General features: G+C 41.1%; 1 protein-coding gene across 6 annotated transcripts in view; it reads right to left on the reverse strand.

Moving 5' to 3' along the window:
• The window catches only part of znf469 (zinc finger protein 469), a 1,011,390-nt gene that overhangs the window by 263,007 nt on the left and 724,541 nt on the right, over positions 1-23,842 (reverse strand). For all 6 annotated transcript variants that reach the window (XM_087995825.1, XM_087995831.1, XM_087995832.1 and 3 more), the window contains one exon: positions 14,874-14,967. The gene's annotated coding sequence lies outside the window, so the exon portion shown is untranslated. The remainder of the gene's footprint in view (positions 1-14,873; positions 14,968-23,842) is intronic.

Genomic DNA, 23,842 nt, shown 5'->3' on the forward strand with positions numbered 1-23,842 from the left:
ACACCAAAAAAACATGTGGTCCCGTATGGTTTTATAAAATTGCTTCTGATAGCAGCTCTTTTGATCAGTAAATCAGATTTGTGAAAGTCTAACAAATTTCAGCACGAGCAGTCTCCAGAAAATTATAGCTGCAATGTGACAGGATTTCATTAAAATTCATCATTCTACTAGAAACAACTGTGACAGTTTCAAGCACTATAGTACAGCATATAAACAGAATGTGCTCTTTTCAAAATAAATTGGAATAGAACAAAACATGGTCTGTTTTGAGGTAGTATTTCTATTCAGTGGCATAATTCCATCCAGCTTTCCTTAATTTCCTTCCACAGCTGTTCATCTCTAAGCATCTTCCGCTGGAGAGTTGATAAACTGGCCAGATGTATGACTTCCAACGCAAATAGGAATGGCAATTCATGACTAGACTATGAACAAGGATAGTTCTGCAGGATATAGCATTGTATGCCACACAGCAATCTGACCAGTCTGATGCCCAATAACTTGAAATATTTAGTATCATGACATTGGTTCTGTGACCATTTAAACATGAAGAAAATATCCTATACATTCTGGAGAAACTCAGCTGGGTCTGGCAGCATATGTGCAAAGAAAGCAGAGTTGATGTTTCGAGTCCGTTAACACTTCATCAGAACTTGAGTCACCAGACCATAAACCTGAAACAGAAACTCTGTTTTCTTCCTATGTGTGCTGCCAGACCTACTGAGTTTCTCCAGCAATTTCAGACTTTGTCTCTGATCTCCAGCACCTATAGTTCTTTATGTTATTCTAAACATTCTGGTGCTCCTGAAGTACTCTATTATGCAGCCCTCTTTGAAAGCCATCGTGAATATTCAGAAACATCACAAGATTTCCCCAAATTGAACAAAAATGTTAAATGTCAAGGCACAATTCAACTACCTGTAAAGGTACTTGATTGATTCCAGGTTAATCCTCATTCCTTTATATTTGGACTTTCTCTGATGTCAGTCGCAAACACATGGTGAGAGTGTAATGGAACCTCTCTGCTAGGAGGTAGACTATATGGTCAAAGCAGGTCATTCTTAGCTCAGTCTCCAACCACAGAGCACTCAGCTTTCAACATGTCTATCTTACATCAGCAGCAAGAGGGATAAAAAGATTAATAAGGTAGTTCTCTCAGAATAAGTAAAAATGTGTGGCATTTTGTGTTTGATTTATTTTTGGGGGGAGTTTAGTGAATGATTTGGCCTTTTGCACTTTGGTATTGGAGTTGAACTGCAATCTTTTCCTTTTGGTGAGTTGTTCATGCCTATCCAGGAGAACTTAAAAAGGTATCAGCTACAAAGCAACCAAACCCCAATCCAGGGTGCCTAATACCATTAGGGTTGAGGTAAAAGACAGTGAAATAGATACACTTATCAACTTCACCATATTTTAGTGTATAGTCTGCATGGTGGAGCAGGATGAGGTGCGCTCGCATTTTTCTTGCACAATTTATTCAGATAAAGCCCTGATATCAGGACCCTAAAGAAAGAAGGTAGTTTGATGTCACTACAGCCTGACATGTTATGAACAATCCAATTCTTTTATGCTGGGCTGTTTGACAATCTCTCTATCCAGCCTGTCCTTTAACATAGAGATCTATAGAGATTTGGTGACAGAGCCTGGACAAAGTGCTGACTCTGGATTAGCTGACAAAGGCCATCGGGTCCTTTAGATAAATGAATACCAGCTACCTGATGAAGGAGCAGTGCTCTGAAAGCTAGTGCTTCCAGATAAACCTATTGGACTATAACCTGGTGTTGTGTGATTTTTAGCTTTGTCCACCCCAGTCCAACACTAGCATCTCCACATCAGAACTCCAAAAAGTGATAGTTAACAAGTAGATTGTATTACGTTGGATGAGACCTGAACCTGCAGGAAATGAATGAGTCTATGTTTCTGGCCGGCAGCATGTCTGAAGCCATGAAGGAAGGTATCATCACCCTCATCTACAAACAGTAAGGGGAGTCGGTAGAAATCTGAAATTGGCAGATGATTTTGTGGCTTAATGTGAAATAAAATTTCTTTCCAAGGACCATCATCAAATAAGTATAGCCCTGGTCTGGAGGTGGTGATCCATGTCCATACCTCTGCTGCCCCTGGGTCTGACAGCCATGCGCCACTCAGGGATCCTGCTATGTGTAAGAGAGGGGATTGGATGCTCACAAAACTAGATGATATATGTCTCCAAAATGGGGTTTCAGGAGGTAATCTTAATTTGATTCAACTGTTCTCAAGAAACATCAGTTGCTCAGTTTCAATTAATAGATAAGAATAGTTATGTTGCTGGTTCCTTTAGAACTAGCAATTATATACCAGTTACATAAATGGTAAATCTGAACAGGAACACTTTATAGCCAATGCTCACACATCCACAACTGGTTCTAAACTGGACCAAAGCTCTCCAATATAGGTTTGAAAACAACAAAGGGTAAGAGAAAAATCTGGCATGATCATCCCATTTTCTCAAACACTATCCATCAATAACTGTACTAATCTGAAATCTAGAAAACACTATAGCAGTGCAAAGATGAGCCGATGCTCAATACAGGCACAATGGATACTACAGGAGATGTGTGCAGTTAATTTCTTTTTCCCTTATAACACTGTAGTTGTTATAAAGGTTTGTGTTGCATGACAAATAGTGAATCCCAAACACAGAGGGATTTACAAAAGGACTTCCAGAAACAGTAGGGTCAATTTTAACCCTGTCGACTCACTAGAGATCATGGAATTTCAAACAAACACAGGCAATTATCCACTAACGTTCTGTTGCTTTAACTTGGATTCAATTTTAACCTGTTCTTCACACTCACACTGAAAACTGACAGGGTCTATCTTTAAGGCTGTACATCAAACTCTTATTACATCATTGGTGCACAATTGTTGTTTTAAATGGAGGCCTGGACAGGAGAGTTCTTCTAGGCTTCACACGAAAATTAAAGACTGTGATGTCCTAGGCTCCCAACCAAGCCAATCACAAAGTCCTCCAGAAACTATCACTCATGTCCTCAACCACTTACCTGAGTCGTGGACAGCAAACTCTTGGTGCTCCACATTTGACTCCCAACCATAAATGCTGGCTATCTTAAAGTGTGCAAGTAATTGGAAAAACACTGTTAGAATGGCGGCACAGTGGCTCAGTGGTTCGCACTGATACCTCACAGTGCCAGGGACCCAGGTTCGATTCCAGCCTCAGACAACCATCTGTTTGGAGTTTGCATGTCCTTCTCGTGCCTGTAAGAGTTTCCTCCAGGTGCTCCGGTTTCCTCCCACAATCCAAAGTTGTGCAAGTCAGGTGAACTTGCCATGCTAAATTGCCCACAGTGTTAGGTGCATTAGTCAGGGGTAAATGTAGAGTAGAGGAATGGGTCTGGGTGGGTTACTCTTCGGAGGGTCGGTGTGGACTTGTTGGGCCAAAGGGCCTGTTTCCATACTGTAGGGAATCTAGTCAATATCCACTGAGGATTTATGCTAATCAGCCACTGAAGATCTGGCAATCAATGTGTGTCATACTTTGGCCTGAGAAAGGTCACTGGTTGCGAAACATGAACTCTGTTTTTGTCTTCAAAAACCTGTTGAATTTCTCCAGCACTTTCTGTTTTGTTCCAGGACAAAGAACCTCTCTTGATTGGTGTCCAATCCTCCATCTTCAATATTCACTGTCTTCACCAATGCAGCAAGTTACAGAAGCTTCCAAACTCATGACCTCTATACAGGGCTGTGAAGGATAAGGACAGCACTTATTTGGGAACACCACCATATACAAGCTCCCATCCAACCCACACGCCATCCTGATTTGGAGCTACATTGCTGCTGCTAGTGTAAAATCTTGCTAATAGTCTACTATATGGACTGCTATGGTTCAAGAAGGCAGGTCACTCAAGGACATTAAGGACAGGCAACAAATGTTGGCCTTGCCAGCAACATCATAAAAAATCTAATATTGTTCAAATTACCATAATCCCTCAATCAATTCCAATAACTTCTACCACTCAGCTCTCATATGTAACACTTAAGTGTTTTATCTCTTCCATACATATTTAGTACTGTTCGAAGCTTAACCCAGATTCCATGGCTTACATCAACTGCCAGTCACAGCAACATCAGTCAGACAGATATACAACACATACAGACATATTTTACACCTTTTTGCAAGCCAACAGGAGGCAGGAACAAACCAGGAGCAGAAAGAATATGATGCTCACCATTATTGGGATGGCCATTGCTGAGGGTATAGCCAGTGACAAAGCTAAAACATCTGACAATGTTAGCATTCTCATAACTGATTCTCTTCCCCATATTCCCCACCCCTATTCCACACACCTGCATTTAAAAGCTCCATATGGCGTCAACATGCATAGTTTCCCCTGCTACAAACCAGGTTCGATTCCAGTCTCAGCAATTTTTTTTGGAGTTTGCACATTCTCCCCGTGTCTGTGGGGGTTTCCTCCAGGTGCTCCAGTTTCCTCCCACAATCCAAAGATGCGCAGGTTAGTTGAACTGGTCATGCTAAATTACCCATAGTGTTCAGGGATGTGTAGGTTAGGTGCATTAGTCAGGGTTAAATGTAGGGTAATAGGGAAGGGAAATGGGTCTGGGTGGGTTACTATTTGGAGGGACGGTGTGGACTTGTTGGGTCGAAAGACCTGTTTCCACACTGTAGGAATTCTATGACAAACAAATGCTTGTGCATTTTTCCCTTCATATAATCAACATGTGCCATGTGACCAAGCAACAGACTGAATTAATGAGCACATAGTGTCATCACTTGATTTTTTACTCACAGCCATCAGCTCAGATACTGTGTATATGGTTTCAGTAGATGGTAATACAGCAAGGATGAGTTATTGCAAACAACATGGTAAGAATAAGTTAGGTGCCTACTCCTCAGAGGGTAGGATCACACATAGAAGACGACTCAGACAAAGACTTTGGTGGAGTGTCCGACAGGAGTGCTTTATTTTATTATTCACGGGATGTTGGTATCACTGGTCAGGCCAGCATTTGGGTCTGTAGTCACGTGTAGGCCAGACCTGGTAAGGACAGCAATTCCCTTCCCTAAAAATTCTTGTTGCACTGAAAAGATTGCAGAAAGCCTGCAAATGTCAAAGAACATGGAGGAGTTGAGTATCAAATTGAGCAGTATTTGAGAGCTGATGTTTTAGTTTCCATTACAGCACAACAAACCACTACCCAATATCTGTACGCTGCAGTGTGGAAACTTCTATCAGCTATCATGGTTGTGGGTTATACTGTGCAAAGGGACATACAGGATAACACAGCAGCCCAGAAATCTGTTCTCTCAATAGGTTACTATGATTGTTCAGCTACTGCTCCAGGAAAATGCTGCCATGGGCCACAAACTCTCTCAGGCTGACAGCATTCATTTTTCTACCACAGCAACACTGCAACTTAGTTGCTTGTCAACAAAGCCACCCAGAATGCTACTGCCCAAGCTGGGCTGATACAACAGGCAGCCAGGCCTTCCAGACTCATGATGATCATTTTCTAAAGCCATCTGCAGTCTCCCCGTACTGAAACACAAGTTTTCCACCATCCATGCTGTGATCATTGAGATCGCACTAGAATAACCAAAGTACAGCGAAGACAGCCATTAACAGAATAGCTCAGTTGGTTAGGTGGTTGGTTTGCAATGCAGACTGATGCATTGGTTCAATTTTGACAGTGACTGAGGTCACTATGTAGGTCCTTCCTTCTCAACCTTGCCCATTGCCTTGGGCAAGGTGACCCTCAGGTTAAACTTGACACCGGTTATCTCTCTCTCTAATGAGAGAGTGGGCCTTGGGGACTTGGCTATTTGACTTGAAAAGGTTGCCATTTTTATGTGGCACTGGTACCAGTTCTGAGGCAGGCAGGAGTAATACCAATGGGACAGGCTTGATCTGAACCAGGATGGCTGCTGGTGCCTCAGAAAAAGTGTAAATATGGAGTTGACATAGGTTGGGGGAATCAAAAGGGATGCCATAAAGTCATAGAGACGTACAGCATGGAAACAGGCCCTTTGGTCCAACTCATCTGGCATAAATACAAACATGGCAGGGAAGGAAAGCAAAAGAATAGCATAAGAAAGGACATTGATGAAAAATGAATAAGTAGTTATAGAACAAGGTTTTAAAAAGATATTGAATGATAAACTGAGAGAAAATTATTTTATAAATGAGTTAAATATCTCCAAAGCAATATACGTAATAAATGCAGTTGGAGGCAATTATGCATCGGCGAGGCATCAACCATAGTTATGATTACGGAGATATGGCTACAGAAAATCATAACTGAGAATTAAACATTGTATGTCATGCCATGTATTGAAAATATAGAAAGGGAAAGAGGGAAGTGGATAGTATTACTTTTCAAGGATAATGGAAAAAAAGGAGATGCAGCAGAATTACAAAAAATAATATCTATTTGGATGGAAACATTAAATGATCGATTTTTTATAGACATAGCCTATAGAAGTAAAGAAAAATATAATAATGACTAGTCAGCATGGATTTCACAATGGAAAGACTTAACTAAATCATGATTTTGTCATTTCATGCAATGCCTAGAATGTGTCATAAATAGACAAGACAGAAGATACTGAACTTCCTTTCGTGATAGATGGAAATTATCCATTTTAACCGTATATCAGTTGTTGAGAGAAGGACATTAATCACTCACATTGAAACTAAGCTACAAAGATTCTTGACTTGGTCTCTCCCGTGCCTGTAAGTTTTGCTCCTCACGATAAAAATTAAGAAAACTGGTTATTGTGGTATGTGTTGATAGAAGGATGTTGCAACTATTCTTCCTTCCTGAATTGGATCTGAGGGCCTGTTTAGTTTACAGTGGTAGAACAAGAACCTCTAATATGACTTAACAGAAAGTGGCTATGATCTTTAAAACGTTGTTTGTTGAACGATAGTGATTAGTTACAAATTATAATAGCTAGTTAAACATTGTTACTGAGACTTTTGGCAAACACAGGTGACACCTCTGTCCCCTTCAAGATCAAGAGTTATTCTCCCAAATTCTCACCCAAGATAATACTACTTCATCTGATTAGGTAGAGCTTAGTGCAGGCTCCAACATTAACCCTTTCAGAACCTTTGCAATCCACAACATTTCTCTCCCAGGCTTATTTTCCCATAGTTAACATGTGCACATTCATGTACATAATTACAGTAACCATAATCATATCTCTCCTCTAAGTTTTTGAAGTGACTGGAGGTTTTGCAATTCTTCCAGAGCACAGTTTCTTTGGATGTGAATGACTGGAATGTCCTTGTCTTTAGGACTGTTGACATTGATTCTGATATTGACCTTGTGTAGTCTGTAAACTGTCACTCTTCTGGATCACTTGGATATCCTTTGCGAAGATGTTACTCGTGTTAATCCACGTGGTGGACCCATATACTCTTTGTGGGACCTTAATCTCATGAATCTCTTCAGCATAGGAACTCTTCCTGGATGAATTAATGCCTATAATGCCACTTGGGAGATTTTAACCTTATGAATTTCTACTGATCGTCTCTTGACAAGTTGGATGACAAGTATGTTCTTGGACCAGTTGTTCTCTGACTGTCCTCTCTTTGAATAATCTTGGCATAACTTGTACAAAGTTAAAAATCATACAACACCAGGTTACAGTCCAACAGGTTTATTTGGAAGCACTAGCGTTTGGATCACTATCCTTCATGAGTTGGTTGCGCGCTCCAAAATCTAGTGCTTCCAAATAAACCTATTTGACTATAACCTAGTGTTGTGTAATTTTTAACTTTATACACCCCAGTCCAACACCAGCACCTCCAAATCATGGCACAACTTGGCTTCTCTTGATCTGTTTGCTGCTTCTTAGAATGAGTGAAACAGCTGCTACCACAGGGACATTGCGGACAAGATATTTGTGCAAACTCAAAAGCGAAAAGAGCTAATTATAAATCATATACAAAACCCTGTTAGGCCCCACCTGGCATATTGTGAATAGATCCAGGCACCACACTTTAGGAACAATATATTGGCCTTGGAGGGAGTACAATGCAGGTTTACAGGAATAATACCTGGATTTCAGGGTTTAGGTGATAAGGAGGCATTATACAAATTATGGCTGTTTTCTCTAGGTCAAGGGGTGACCCAGTCAAAATCTTTAATATATTAACAGGAAAAGACAGGGTTGATAAAGATAAACCATCTCCACTGGTTGGAAATTCTAGAACTAATCAGCACAGTCTAAAAAGGAGGGCCAAACCTTTCAGGAGAGTTGTTAGGAAGCACTTCTACAGGCAAAGAGGATTGTAGAAATTTGGAACTCACTTTTAGAAATGGAAGTTGATGCTAGATCCATAGTTAGTTTTAAATCTGAGATAGACATGTCTTTGTTAAGCAACAATAATAAGGGACATGGACCAGAGGCAGGTATACCAGGCAACCCTGATTTCATTGAATGGTAGAACAGGCTGAAGGGGCTGAATGGCTTACTCCTGTTCCTATATATATATTCTCAATTCTTTTATGCTCTTTGTGCTGTACAATGTTTGTAAAATACTAGTAATCTGGAGATGAAAGTATTATGCATCCTGGACAATGGAACTTCATATCTGCAGCAATAACCTTTGTTTCTTTTGCCATGATATTTGATCAGATAAGACAGTGACACTGGCTCCTGTATGTGAATGAATGACAGTGACACTGATGGAAACAGGTTCTGTCACACTTGATTTGTGTGGATCACAAATTTAGCCTCGGAATGCATTTGCTATCTTTTCTGACACTGGTGTTTCTATCTCATTATCACCTATATATGACTAGGCATTCATTTTTTGCTGCTCTGAAACCATACCTTACTTCCATATTTCCTCTGAACGTGACCTACAGTTTGAGAAATGGAGCATTATTTTGCAATATTTGGGCACTGCCCATATGTGAGAGACTTAGTAGCTGCAATTTGGCCCACTTTTTGTTGGTTTATTATGTGTTTCTTTAGAGTGTTCATTCCTTATAAAGTGCATAAGTTCTGTAGTTCTCCCATGATATGGTTGATATTTCCTCTCCGGATTTGTTTGTGAATGTTCCTGGTTACTGCCTCCAACAAAATCTAAACACCTTTCCAGTCGAAAGAAAACTGACTTTGGAGAAAGTTGCTCCATATCTGAAGAACAGTTTTCTCCCAGATGTTTTCTACTTGGACCCTCTCTGATATTAAATCTTGAGGGTAGTATTGCTTCTTCGATAATATCTTCTTGATGTGATTATTTGTTGTTCTTAATTTACAGCTTTTAAATTCTGCAACATCACATTTGTTGAAAACTTTTATTTCTGTAATCAAAACAACTATTTTATTTCCCTGCCTTTAAAGATTTTAAATCGCACAGTTTAGCAAAGCTAATTATTTTCTTTTATTCAATGCTTTCAATTCTATTAAATAGTTACACAAAATGAATTTACTGCTTACTGGGTGTTTTGTGTTTGAAATGGTGGTTTTCTGACTTCTGCAGGCAAAATGGAGCTTTTTTTTATTTTTCCATGGGCAAAAATGGAGGTTTTCTATTTTTCCGTGGGTAAAATGGATGTATTCCACCTTTCATGGCCTAATACACAATGTACATCCTTTTTTGAGAGATTAAAGTATTTCCCCTTGCCCAACATGGATTTTTAACTTTACTCATGGTACTTCAATACATTTGCTTCCTAGCCAAACCTCAACACGGGAATGGTCCTAAAGATGTTTGTTTCCTGATGGAATCTGTAACTGCCATGTCTGACTAGTCTACGCTTTCTCTAGGCCACACTGCCTTTACTGTGCAGGTCTGGAGTAAATTCTGTATCTCCCTTGTTGGTCTTTCCCTGAGTTCCTGCTGACTGCTTATTTGTTCAAGCACTCACAGCTACTGACTGTATGAGTAATTGTTAAAGTGGTGAAGTCTTTAAAGCTATAAATTCATTTGGGTTTCTGGAATTTTTTTTCTCCTGAGTCCAATGCATATTTTTTCATCTTTGTACCTTGTTTAAAGAAACAATGCCCACCACTGATCACCTTGTGATATTTGTGGATAGAAGGACGCTGCCACAAATCTTCTTTCCTTGGCTCGTTTACATTGGTAAAGGAATTATCACCAGAGAGCAGTAGCACAAAGATGCTCTTTTCTAAACAAGATATAGTTTACTTAATGATTAGGTACAAGTTACACCCTCTAGTTAGGCATTATTACCATGGACTATTAGGAAACATAGATGACAAAACTTTTCTTTAATGGGAAACTGGGAGGAATGTGCGTTAGTTCAGTGTTGCTGTGAAGCAGTCTGGGAGGAGCTTATAGAATGTAGACTGGGAAACCAGACCAGAGCAAAAACGCAGCAGCAGTTGGAGATAAAAAGAAAACAATGGCAGAGAGCCCCTTTAACCTGTTCCTAACGGTCAGATTTGAAGTGTGAATCACAGAAAAAAACAGGTAAATGTTAGGCGAGTATTTGACCAGTTGTTATTTTGATTGGTCAAGTGGTTTAAACTAGGAAGAGATGTTATTGTAGCCAAAGAGTACAATGAGAAATTCACATTTAAAATGTATAACATTCAAACTAATTAATTAAATAGCATAGGGATGGCTGAGGAGGCAATGTGTGGCAGCTGTAGTATGTGGGACCAGCAGATGACTGATTAAAAAGTGAGATTACTGATTATGAAGTTAAATTGTCAAGAAAAGAAAAAGAGCATTTAAAGGTATATAAAAAAAGAGCAGCTAAAGTGAGTATAAGACCTTTGTAGGATACAACTAGGGTTTGACAACAGGAAACAGGGAAATTTAAACAAACATTTTGATTTGGTTTTGACAGGGGAGGACACTGTAAACATTTCAAAGATACAGGATAAGCAAGGTACTAATAGAAGGAAAGGTCTTGAAAAAGTCTCTATCAGAGGGTCAAATTAGTTGACAAACTAATGAGACTGAACGCAGACAAGTCACCAAGACCTGACAGACTGCATTTGCAGGTTTTAAAGGAAATGGCTTCAGAGATCAGTTGAAATATTCCAGATATCACTGAATTCTGGGAGAGTTCCAATACATTTGAAAACTGCTAAAGTGATGCTGCTGTTGAAGATGGGAGGGAGGCAGAAAGCAGCAAAGTAGAGGCCAGTTAACCTAACATCTGTTATTATTAAGGCAGAAATAGCAGACCATTTGGAGTAGCTTAACAGAATCAAACAATAAAGGTGGCAGTTCAAAGGAGATGCACTAAGCTGATTCCTGGGATTCCTGGGATGCACAGTTTGGCTTATCTAGAATGGCACAACTGGTTAAGCTTAATTCCATTACAGTTTAGGAGAATAAGAGGTGACCTTATTGAAACATACAAGATTCTGAGGGAGCCTGACAGCGTAGATGTTGAGAAGATTTTTCTACTCATGGGTAATCTCGAACTGGGGAAATGAAACAAAGTATGCCGAAATGCAAATGAATTGAGTTGCTGAGTACACTCTCAGTGTGTTACATATCCGGAATGCCCTACTCCAGGGAGATTGTTGAGGTTAGATCACTGAAAATATCTAAATAGCAAGCAGATTGATTTTTGAAATATTGAGAAGTTGAGGGTTATGATGAACTTGGGGAAGCGAGCTGAGGCCCCGGCAGATCAACCAGGCCTTTGTATAATGTTGGGCAGGCTTGAGAAGCTGAATAACCTACTTCTGCTCCTATTTCTTATGTTCACAATCCAGAGCCCATCTTCCAATTTCCCCATCAAAGACTGTGTGACATCAACATAACACAACAGTAACTATTTAAGAACCATGTGCTTATATAAACCCCACAGTGGCAGGCGAATGGGGTATCTTTTCAGTTGTTGAATTTTTGTTCAGCTATACAAAATTAAGACAGTCTTTTTCCTAGAGCACTGTTACCAAAATGACAACAATGGCATCAATCTACATGCAATGCTGATTGGCATCATGATGCATCTCTTCTGTATACATAAACAACCACTTAGTACATTTGCAGCACAAATGTACCACCTGGTGCAATTCATCCCTTAAGTATCACATACACATTGTAGCTAATCAACAGGCACTAATAATCCCAATTTCTCACATCTCTACAACCTACAGCCTGCTCGAGTAATAGTAAAGCATAGCACAGTAAATAAACTAACATAACACAGGGTTCATTTGGTCTTTATGTATTGTATGATTTTCACTCCATAGACTTCATTCTAAATAGATAATAATTTGCAACTCAAACTCAATAATCAGGAACAACACATTTATAGAATTGCAATATTGATGTTTCAGTCTTGTGTTCTAATTTCAGTTAATAAATCACTTTGAGGCAGTCACAATAATTAACTGCAGAAGTATTAAATGATTGATGCATTTCCATAACTGATTGTCATAGACCTCCACCCACACTCAGCACCTCAAGGAGTTGTGATGATGATGGAAGGAACATATGCATACTGATTTTCCAACATAGTTTGCTAATAGGAGATTAATATACATTTCATGGGTTTGTGTGAGTCTTATAAAGTATTATAACTTGTGAAGTTTGCTTTACCACAGCACACAATGAATCCTACTGAAGAGGCAATAATTAAATATGACAGGTTTGCAGTTCAGCTAATTAAACAGTTTGACTCTGGAAGAGACGCCAGGATGGCTCGAGGTGTAGTCTTCATTTTAATCTAGAGCAAGAAGCTTTTTTTATTGAGCACACTAGCACATAAACCCTAAATCTGACTTGCCATGTCTAGCATTGTATCTTGGAGAAAGTATCTTGGAGAATGCTGGAGATCAGAGCTTAAAAATGTGTTGATGGAAAAGCGCAGCAGGTCAGGCAGCATCAAAGGAACAGGAGAATCGACGTTTCGGGCATAAGCCCTTCTTCAGGAATGAGGAGGGTGTGCCAAGCAGGCTAAGATAAAAGGTAGGGAGGAGGAACTTGGGGGAGGGGCGTTGGGAATACGATGGTGGAAGGAGGTTAAGGTGAGGGTGATAGGCCGGAGAGGGGGTGGGGGCGGAGAGGTCGGGAAGAAGATTGCAGGTCAAGAAGGCGGCGCTGAGTCTGAGGGTTGGGACTGAGAAAAGGTGGGGGGAGGGGAAATGAGAAAGCTGGAGAAATCTGCATTCATCCCTTATGGTTGGAGGGTTCCTAGGCGGAAGATGAGGCGCTCTTCCTCCAGGCGTCGTGTTGCCATGGTCTGGCGATGGAGGAGGCCAAGGACCTGCATGTCCTTGGCAGAGTGGGAGGGGTAGTTAAAGTGTTCAGCCACGGGGCGGTACTGCATCCGCTGCACCCGATGTGGCCTCCTATACATTGGGGAGACAGGCCGCCTACTTGCGGAACGTTTCAGAGAACACCTCTGGGACACCAGCACCAACCAACCCAACCGCCCCGTGGTGGAACACTTTGACCACCTCCCACTCCGCCAAGGACATGCAGGTCCTTGGCCTCCTCCATTGGCAGACCATGGCAACATGACGTCTGGAAGAAGAGCGCCTCATCTTCCGCCTAGGAACCCTCCAACCACAAGGGATGAATGTAGATTTCTCCAGCTTTCTCATTTCCCCGCCCCCCACCTTTTCTCAGTCCCAAACCTCAGACTCAGCACTGCCTTCCTGACCTGCAATCTTCTTCCCGACCTCTCCGCCCCCACCCCCTCTTCGGCCTATCACCCTCACCTTAACCTCCTTCCACCTATTGTATTCCCAACGCCCCTTCCCCAAGTTCCTCCTCCTTACCTTTTATCTTAGCCTGCTTGGCACACCCTCCTCATTCCTGAAGAAGGGCTTATGCCCGAAACGTCGATTCTCCTGTTCCTTTGATGCTGCCTGACCTGCTGCGCTTTTCCAGCAACACATTTTTAAGCTTAGCATTGTATCTTTTCTCAAAACAAATACTTACCTACCTACAAGAATAAGAAAGTCAAGGTCAATCAATATTACCTTAGCTGACAACTATTCCTTTAAGGGCAGAGAATTTAGATTCATACTCAAAAAGCTAAGTGAAATTAAGCAGATGCTTGGTTAGCCAGGTATTTACAAATCAATAAGAAATGTCAATATGAACCATAAGCAATAGTTTCAAAAACCAACAATATCTACCATGGAGAACACCATGATAGATTTTAATTTCCAGTTCAAATAAACTAATTAGTCCAAAAAGATAAATTTCTGATCATTATTAATAGGGCAGTAACAACCTCTGAATTGAGATCTTTATTACCTCATCCTACAGTCAAAATGTCAAGAGAAATAAAAAACTAGGAACGAACAAAATTCTGCAGAGCCACCATTCGACTGACTAGACCAACAAAACTGGAGCACTGTAGATGTTTACAATCTGGAATGCCATGATCATGCCATCTTGATGTATTTAATGCACAGCAGCACTGCCACTTAGGAGTTTAATATTTGAATTGAAGTCTATATTGGCCAACAGATGGAATATATTGAATGTTCTTCACTGCAGTACTAAAATGCACTAAGCTGAATGAAAATGACAGCAGTCATATTAAAGATTAACTGTGCAGCAGCTGAATAAAGCTTTTTGTGGTTCATACTTTAACAGAAAGGCACAAACAATTCTGCTACTAAACCTGCAGGAAGGATGAAGCTGACACATTATCACAAAGACACCAGAATGCAGAATGACATCATAAATGAAAAAAACAGAAATATTTCAAATCCTTTCCATTAAGTAATTTCATTCTTTTACCCAAAAGCAGAAAGAAGCTGCCAAGTTTAACTAAACTGTTTGCAGCCGAACAAGCTCTCAGGATTTATAGACCATGCTGCAGCACTTTTAAGATGTTTCCTGTTCAGTGCAATCAGTAGTTAAAAACTTAAAAAGCAATCCACTTACCTCACTGTTAGCCGGCTGGATGTGAGAGATGCATTTCTATGTTGGGAATGTAATGAACTAGCAGGACTCCTGCCCTCCACAGCCTTTCAGCAGTCTGTGAAAAAGAAGTCTACATTAGTGACCACAACCACAAGAATGAAGCTCACGCCCCCCAGCCTCTGTAGCCAGTAGCACAGGATTTTGCATGGAAGCTGAAGCCAAGCAAAGACAACTTGATTTATCTGCCTGAAATCCAGCCCGAATCTTGGCAACAAACTGACAAAAGACTTGCTGCCTATTTTAAATGGACACTAATGCCAAGTACCAACAGTGCTGCTTTAATTAACTCTCTAGGGAAGGTTTTAAATTAGAAAATGTCAAATAATGTGTGATTAAGCAGGGATATGAAATGACAAGGTCCTAGTTTTCTGATTGAAAGAGGAAACAGATCAAATTTGAGGCAACCTCAGCACCACGTTTATTTCAGCTTCAAACAAATTATTTATGCTTATTTTGTTCCTGCCAGTTGGCAGCATGAGAACAGTATGATCCTCTTTACATGACAATACCATTAGTTTAATAAGTAGCATTTTTCAATATGCTGTAATTATCCAACCACTATCACTTGAAGCAACATTGGATAAAGCTAAAATTATTACACAGCAAAATGTCAGAGAATCATTCTAGATTGTTAGTCACTATTCCAGACAAGCTCAACTCTGACTTCAGCTCACCTTCTCAACTTCAAACAATAATTACAAGGATTTGTAAGGATCTTTTTGAAAGGTCTAATGGGAATAACAACAAACAAACTTAAAGACATTTGGATCATTAGCAGCAGGTAACAAAATTAGTTAAGTTTTAAAAAGCTGCTGGTAAGAGCCACAAATGTGGAGAACCATCATTGTTAGCTGATTAAGAAACTGGCATCCTTATACATTACACATTTTTGAAGTACTGCCTGCCAGAATACTAATTAGAAAATAGAATCCCACTGAGGTAACCTAGGAATCAGACAGCATTTTGTTCAAAGCAGGTTAAATCAGGAGCCAATTAGTAATTTTTCAAAATATACAACACACCTTCCAAATTCATACCTGAACAACCATTTTGGGTGTGAACTTACACTCAGCAAAAATAAAATTGATGATATACTAGACATGAAAATATATCCTGAGCAGTAGGATTGTTCAAAACATCTAACCCATTGGACTAATTCCTAACCATATTCTAACTCCCAGTGTACTTCATGTATTCGGATAGATAACATCTCACTTACTTGTGACTTCTGTTGTGTGCTTCTCCATGGATAATCAATACAAACAGATGCCCAAATAAAGGTAAATATTGGCGTCTGAACCAGTACTGATTGAGCAGCTTTCTAATGTTTACTCACCACTTTGTGTGAGATTAAGGGAAAGGTATTTGCCAAGTAGGACACGGCCAATCTGTGGAGGAACTGTATTAGTGAACTACCAATTTCCAAATGGAGGTTAATATGCAGGTCATTTGTTGTTATGTCTCAGAAGTACTCAAGTCTGGTATACAATGACTGTCTCACTTCTGAAATCTCATACATTAGAAAAGAAATCAAACGCACAGATCCACGTTTTAAAACTTCAGGTAGCCAGTATAAATCCTATTTTAATAAACAAGAAAAAATTCCAAACAAATTGCAATGTACAACCAAATATTTAATACCGTCTGAAAACAAGATTTTAAGAAAGGAGAGGAAGACATACTTTCTTTCGAAGACAAACTAAAAATATTTTCTGCCTTCTGCTAAATCGAATGCTTGAGACATAATGGTCCATTAGTGAAAGTAGCCTGCAAGCAGTACGTGTGTCCCACTGGAAACACTGTCTGCAGACTGCTGTGGCTTCAATAGCCAAAGTGGCCTTTGAATTACTGAGTTGCGCACTCAGGGAATCCTGGTAATGAAAGAAAAACAGAAGAGCTTGCAAGTATAAGCCTGGGGTGTGGTAATTCAAGAAGTCAAAGCTTTGGGCCATGAATAAAGTCTTTCAGTACAGCCCAGTAAAGGCAAGAGCACACAAGAATTCCAGGTCTACCCTCTGGGGTAGGCATTGGACAGATGAAAACAGATCTAAATGTCAACTTTCCTTACTTCTTGGTAAAGTTTATTAATGAAATTTAATAATAGCTATAACAGTAAACCAAAGACATTTGTTAAGATTGCCTATTTGAAGATAAGAATGAAACTACACAAAATACAAACCTCAAAATAGTTTACAGGATGACTGTAGTGGGCTAATATACTGGCAGGGAGATTTGCTAGAGCTGCTCGGGAGGATTTAAACTAGTAAGGTGGGGGGGTGGGGGAAGAAGGGTGGCGGGACCGAGGGAGATAGTGAGGAAAGAGATCAATCTGAAACTGGTACAGTTGAGAACAGAAGTGAGTCAAACAGTCAGGGCAGGCAGGGACAAGGTAGGACTAATAAATTAAACTGCATTTATTTCAATGCAAGGGGCCTAACAGGGAAGGCAGATGAACTCAGGGCATAGTTTAGGAACATGGGACTGGGATATCATAGCAATTACAGAGACATGGCTCAGGGATGGGCAGGACTGACAGCCAGGATACAAATGCTACAGGAAGGATAGAAAGGGAGGCAAGAGAGGAGGGGGAGTGGCGTTTTTGATAAAGGATGGCATTACAGTTGTGCTGAGAGAGGATTTTCCTGGAAATACATCCAGGGAAGTAATTTGGGTGGAACTGAGCAATAAGAAACTGATGATCAACTTACTGGGATTGTATTATAGACCCCCCCAATAGTCTGAGGGAAATTGAGAAACAAACTTGTAAGGAGATCTCAGCTATCTGTAAGAATAATAAGGTGGTTATGGAAGGGGATTTTAACTTTCCAAACATAGACTGGGACTGCCATAGTGTTAAGGGTTCAGATGGAGTGGAATTTGTTAAGTGTGTACAAGAAAATTTTCTGATTCAGTATGTGGATGTACCTACTAGAGAAGGTGCAAACTCGATCTACTCTTGGGAAATAAGGCAGGGCAGGTAATTGAGGTGTCAGTGGGGGAGCACTTTGGGGCCAGTGACCATAATTACATTAGATTTAAAATAGTGATGGAAAAGGATATACCAGATCTAAAAGTTGAAGTTCGAAATTAGAGAAAGGCTAATTTTGATGGTATTAGGCAAGAACTTTCAAAACTTGATTGGGGGCAGATGTTCACAGGTAAAGGGACGGCTGGAAAATGGGAAGCCTTCAGGAATGAGATAACGAGAATCCAGAGAAAGTATATAGTTGTTAGGGTGAAAGAAAAGGCTGGTAGTATAGGGAATGATGGATGACTAAAGAAATCGAGAGTTTGGGTAAGAAAAAGAAGGAAGCATATGTAAGGTATAGACAGGATAGATCGAGTGAATCCTTAGAAGAGTACAAAGGAAGTAGGATTATACTTAAGAGGGAAATCAGGAGGGCAAAAAGGGGACATGAGATGGCTTTGGCAAATAGAATTAAGGAGAATCCAAAGGATTTTTACAAATACATTAAGGACAAAAAGGTATCTAGGGCCCCTCAAAGGTCAGCAAGGCAGCCTTTGTGTGGAGCCGCAGAAAATGGGGGAGATACTAAACGAATATTATGCATCAGTATTTACTGTGGAAAAGGATATGGAAGATATAGAATGCAGGGAAATTGATGGTGACATCTTGCAAAATGTCCATATTACAGAGGAGGAAGTGCTGGATGTCTTGAAATGCATAAAGGTGGAAAAATCCCCAGGACCTGAACAGATAGAACATAGAACATAGAGCATAGAAGAATACAGCGCAGTACAGGCCCTTCGGCCCTCGATGTTGCGCCGATCCAAGCCCACCTAACCTACACTAGCCCACTATCCTCCGTATGCCTATCCAATGCCCGCTTAAATGCCCATAATGAGGGAGAGTCCACCACTGCTACTGGCAGGGCATTCCATGAACTCACGACTCGCTGAGTAAAGAACCTACCCCTAACATCTGTCCTATATCTACCCCCCCTTAATTTAAAGCTATGCCCCCTTGTAATAGCTGACTCCATACGTGGAAAAAGATTCTCACTGTCGACCCTATCTGAACCCCTAATCATCTTGTACACCTCTATCAAGTCACCCCTAAACCTTCTTTTCTCCAATGAAAACAACCCCAAGTGCCTCAGCCTTTCCTCATACGATCTTTCTACCATACCAGACAACATCCTGGTAAACCTCCTCTGCACCCGTTCCAGTGCCTCCACATCCTTCCTATAATATGGCGACCAAAACTGCACACAATACTCCAGATGCGGCCGCACCAGAGTCTTATACAACTGCAACATGACCTCAGTACTCCGGAACTCAATTCCTCTATCAATAAAAGCCAGTACGCCATATGCCTTCTTCACCGCACTATTTACCAACTTTCAAAGATCTGTGTACATGGACACCAAGATCCCTCTGCTCATCCACACTACCAAGTATCCGACCATTAGCCCAGTACCCCATCTTTTTATTACTCTTACCAAAGTGAATCCCTCACACTTAGCTCCATTGAACTCCAATTGCAACCTTTCTGCCCAGTTCTGCAGCTTATCTATATCCCGCTGTAACCTGCCATATCCTTCCTCACTGTCTACAACTCCTCCGACTTTCGCATCATCCGCAAACTTGCTCACCCAACCTTCTAACCCCTCCTCCAGGTCATTTATAAAAATGACAAACAGCAATGGTCCCAAAACAGATCCTTGCGGAACACCGCTAGTGACGGCACTCCAAGATGAACCTTTGCCATCAACTACTACCCTCTGTCTTCTTCCAGCCAGCCAATCCAAACCTCCAACTCACCCTCAATGCCATACCTCCGTATTTTTTGCAGTAGTCTACCATGGGGAACCTTATCAAACGCCTTACTAAAATCCATATACACCACATCTACCACTTTCCCCTCGTCCACCTCCTTAGTCACCTTCTCAAAGAATTCAATAAGGTTTGTGAGGCACGACCTGCCCTTCACAAAACCATGCTGACTATCCTTGATCCCATTATTCCTATCCAGATGTTCATAAATCCTATCCCTTACAATTCTCTCTAAGATTTTGCCCACAACAGAAGTGAGACTCACCGGCCTATAGTTACTAGGGTTATCCCTACTCCCCTTCTTGAACAAGAGAACCACATTTGCTAGCCTCCAATCTTCTGGCACTACTCCTGTAGACAACGAGGACATAAAAATCAAGGCCAATGGCTCTGCAATCTCCTCCCTTGCTTCCCAGAGAATCCTAGGATAAATGCCATCAGGCCCAGGGGACTTATCTATTTTTACCCTTTCCAGAATTTCCAACACCTCTTCTCTACATACCTCAAAGCCATCCATTCTACTTAATTGTGACTCAGTACTCACATTGACAACAATGTCCTGTTCCTGATTGAATACTGACGAAAAGTATTCATTCAGTGTCTCCCCAATCTCTTCAGCCTCCACACACAACTTCCCACTACTATCCTTGACTGGACCTATTCCTACCCTAGTCATTCTTTTATTCCTGACATACCTATAGAAAGCCTTAGGGTTTTCCCTAATCCTACCAACTAAGGACCTTTCATGTCCCCTCCTTGCTGCTCTTATCTCTCTCTTCAGGTCCTTCCTGGCTACCTTATAACTCTCAATCGCCCCAATTGAACCTTCACGCCTCATCTTTACATAGGCCGCCCTCTTCCCTTTAACAAGGGATTCCGATTCCTTATTAAACCACGGCTCCCTCACACGACCCTTTCCTCCCTGCCTGACGGGTACATACTTATCAAGGACACTCAATAGTTGCTCCTTGAACAAGCTCCACATATCAATTACGCCCTTGCCTTGAAGCTTACTTTTCCAAGCCACACATCCTAAGTCATGCCTCACCGCATCATAATTTCCCTGCCCCCGGCTATAACTCTTGCCCTGTAGTGCACACTTATCCCTCTCCATCACTAGAGTAAAAGTCACCGAATTGTGGTCACTGTCCCCAAAGTGCTCACCTACCTCTAATTCTAACACCTGGCCTGGTTCATTACCCAGAACCAAATCCAGTATGGCCTCACCTCTTGTTGGCCTATCTACATATTGTGCCAGGAAACCCTCCTGCACACATTGGACAAACACTGACCCATCTAACGAACTTGAGCTATAGCTTTCCCAATCAATATCAGGAAAGTTAAAGCCCCCATAACAACCACCCTATTACTTTCACTCTTCTCTTGAATCATCCTCGCAATCCTTTCTTCTACGTTTCTAGGACTATTAGGAGGCCTGTAAAAAACTCCTAACAGGGTGAGCTCACCTTTCCTATTCCTAACCTCAGCCCAAACTACCTCAGATGGCGAGTCTTCATCCATCGTCCTTTCCACAGCTGTAATACTATCTTTGACAAGCAATGCCACACCTCCCCCTCTTTTACCCCCACCTCTGACCCTACTAAAACATTTAAACCCTGGAACCTGCAACAGCCAATCCTGTCCCTGTTCTACCCATGTCTCTGTAATAGCCACAACATCGAAGTCCCAGGTACCAACCCACGATGTACCCAAGAACTGTGTGGGAGGCTAGAGAGGTGATTTCTGGGCCTCTTGCTGAGATATTTGTATCATCGATAGTCAGAGGTGAGGTGCCGGAAGACTGGAGGTTGGCTAACGTGGTGCCACTGTTTAAGCAGGGTGGTAAGGACAAGCCAGAGAACTATAGACGAGTGAGCCTGATGTCGGTGGTGGGCAAGTTGTTGGAGGGAATCCTGAGGGAAAGGATGTACATGTATTTGAAAAGGCAAGGATTGCTTAGGGATAATCAACATGGCTTTGTGCATGGGAAATCATGTCTCACAAACTTGATTTGAGTTTTTTGAAGAAGTAACAAAGAGGATTGATGAGGGCAGAGCAGTGAACGTGATCTATATGGACTTCAGTAAGGCATTCGACAAGGTTCCGCATGGGAGGCTGGTTAGCAAGGTTAGATCTCACGGAATACAGGGAGAACTAACCATTTGGATACAGAACTGGCTCAAAGGTAGAAGACAGAAGGTGGTGATGGAGGGTTGTTTTTCAGACTGGAGACCTGTGACCAGTGGAGTACCACAAGGATTGGTGCTAGGTCCACTACTTTTTGTCATTTACATAAATTATTTGGATGTGAGTAGAAGAGGTACAGTTAGTAAGTTTGCAGATGACACCAAAATTAGAGGTGTAGCGGACAGCGAAGAAGGTTACCTCAGATTACAACAGGATCTTGACCAGATGGGCCAAATGTGTTCAGAAGTGACAGATGGAGTTTAATTTAGATAAATGCGAGGTGCTGCATTTTGAGAAAGCAAATCTTAGCAGGACTTATACACTTAATGGTAAGGTCCTAGGGAGTGTTGCTGAACAAAGAGACCTTGGAGTGCAGGTTCATAACTCCATGAAAGTAGAGTCACAGATAGATAGGATAGTGAAGAAGGCGTTTGGTATTTGTCAGAGTACTGAGTACAGGAGTTGGGAGGTCATGTTGCGGCTGTACAGGACATTGGTTAGGCCAGTGTTGGAATATTGCATGCGATTCTGGTCTCCTTCCTATCGGAAAGATGTTGTGAAACTTGAAAGGGTTCAGAAAAGATTTACAAGGATGTTGCTTGGGTTGAAGGATTTGAGCTACAGGGAGAGGCTGAACAGGCTGGGGTTGTTTTCCCTGGAGCGTCAGAGGTTGAGGGATGACATTATAGAGGTTTATAAAATCATGAGGGGCATGGATAGGATAAATAGACAAAATCTTTTCCCTGGGGGTCGGGGAGTCCAGAACTAGAGGGCATAGGTTTAGGGTGAGTGGGGAAAGATATAAAAGAGATCTAAGGAGCAACGTTTTCACACAGAGGGTGGTATGTGTATGGAATGAGCTGCCAGAGAAAGTGGTGGAGGCTGATATAATTGCAACATTTAAAAAGCATTTGGATGGGTATATGAATAGGAAGGGTTTGGAGGGATATTGGCTGGGTGCTGGCAGGTGGGACTAGATTGAGTTGGGATATCTGGTCGGCATGGGTGGGTTGGACCAAAGGGTTTGTTTCCGTGCTGTACATCTCTATGACTCTATGCCTCTAGTGGAAACTTCCAACTAAACAAAGCACTGGAAAAACTTAGCAACACTTCAGAGGTAGTACATTATCCTTCTATAATGCACTTTACAGGCCACTTGCCTTTTTGTTAACTTTAATAACTTCTTTCATTAACTTTCGTTCTTGATTTCTCTATGGCAGGAGATGATGATGATATGGATAGGTATGTCACCACTACAGTGAGGGAACAAAACAGACAGGTTTCTGATTGAGGTTTTGACGCTCTATCACAGGCCGGTACTTAGAAACACTGAATTCCTATGTTAATCTGCTCCAAAACTCTCTGAGGTAACTAGGCAATAAAAACTCATACCCTGTTGACACTCCTTAAGCCCTGCTAGTCCTTAAAGAACATAAATAGAAGACATAAGATGGTTGAAGTGCTATTAAAATTAAGAAATAGGAGGTATGAGATAAATAAATATTTGAGAGACAACAAGAATGTGTGAAAGTCAGGCATATCTCAGCCGCTTAAGCTCTTAACTTTGGAATTCTCTCCCTGAACTTCTCATCCTCTCTCCTTGAAGACATTCCTTCAGCAATACAATTTTAACCAAGCTTTTGGGCATCCATCCCAAAATTTTCTGTTGTAGCTTTTGTTTTATAATGGTCTTGTGAAGAATCTTTGTACATCTTATTGGGTTAAAGGTGCCTAAAAATAAAGTTTACTGAAAATAGGTGGGTGTGGAGAGATTCAGACAGATCGATACACAGGCAAATGGTTGATACATGTCCACAGCGTGCCCTCCAACACCCTATCTCTCCTGCTTCTGAAATGTGCATGTAAAATCATAGAATCTCTACAGGGTTAAGCAGGCCATTCAGCCCATCAAGTCCAAGCAACCCTCTGAAGAGCATCTCACCCAT

This window comes from Chiloscyllium plagiosum, unplaced genomic scaffold (genome assembly GCF_037043375.1).
Source record: "Chiloscyllium plagiosum isolate Xiang-an unplaced genomic scaffold, Cpla_swu_hap1 HiC_scaffold_17, whole genome shotgun sequence".
Classification (NCBI taxonomy): domain Eukaryota; kingdom Metazoa; phylum Chordata; class Chondrichthyes; order Orectolobiformes; family Hemiscylliidae; genus Chiloscyllium; species Chiloscyllium plagiosum.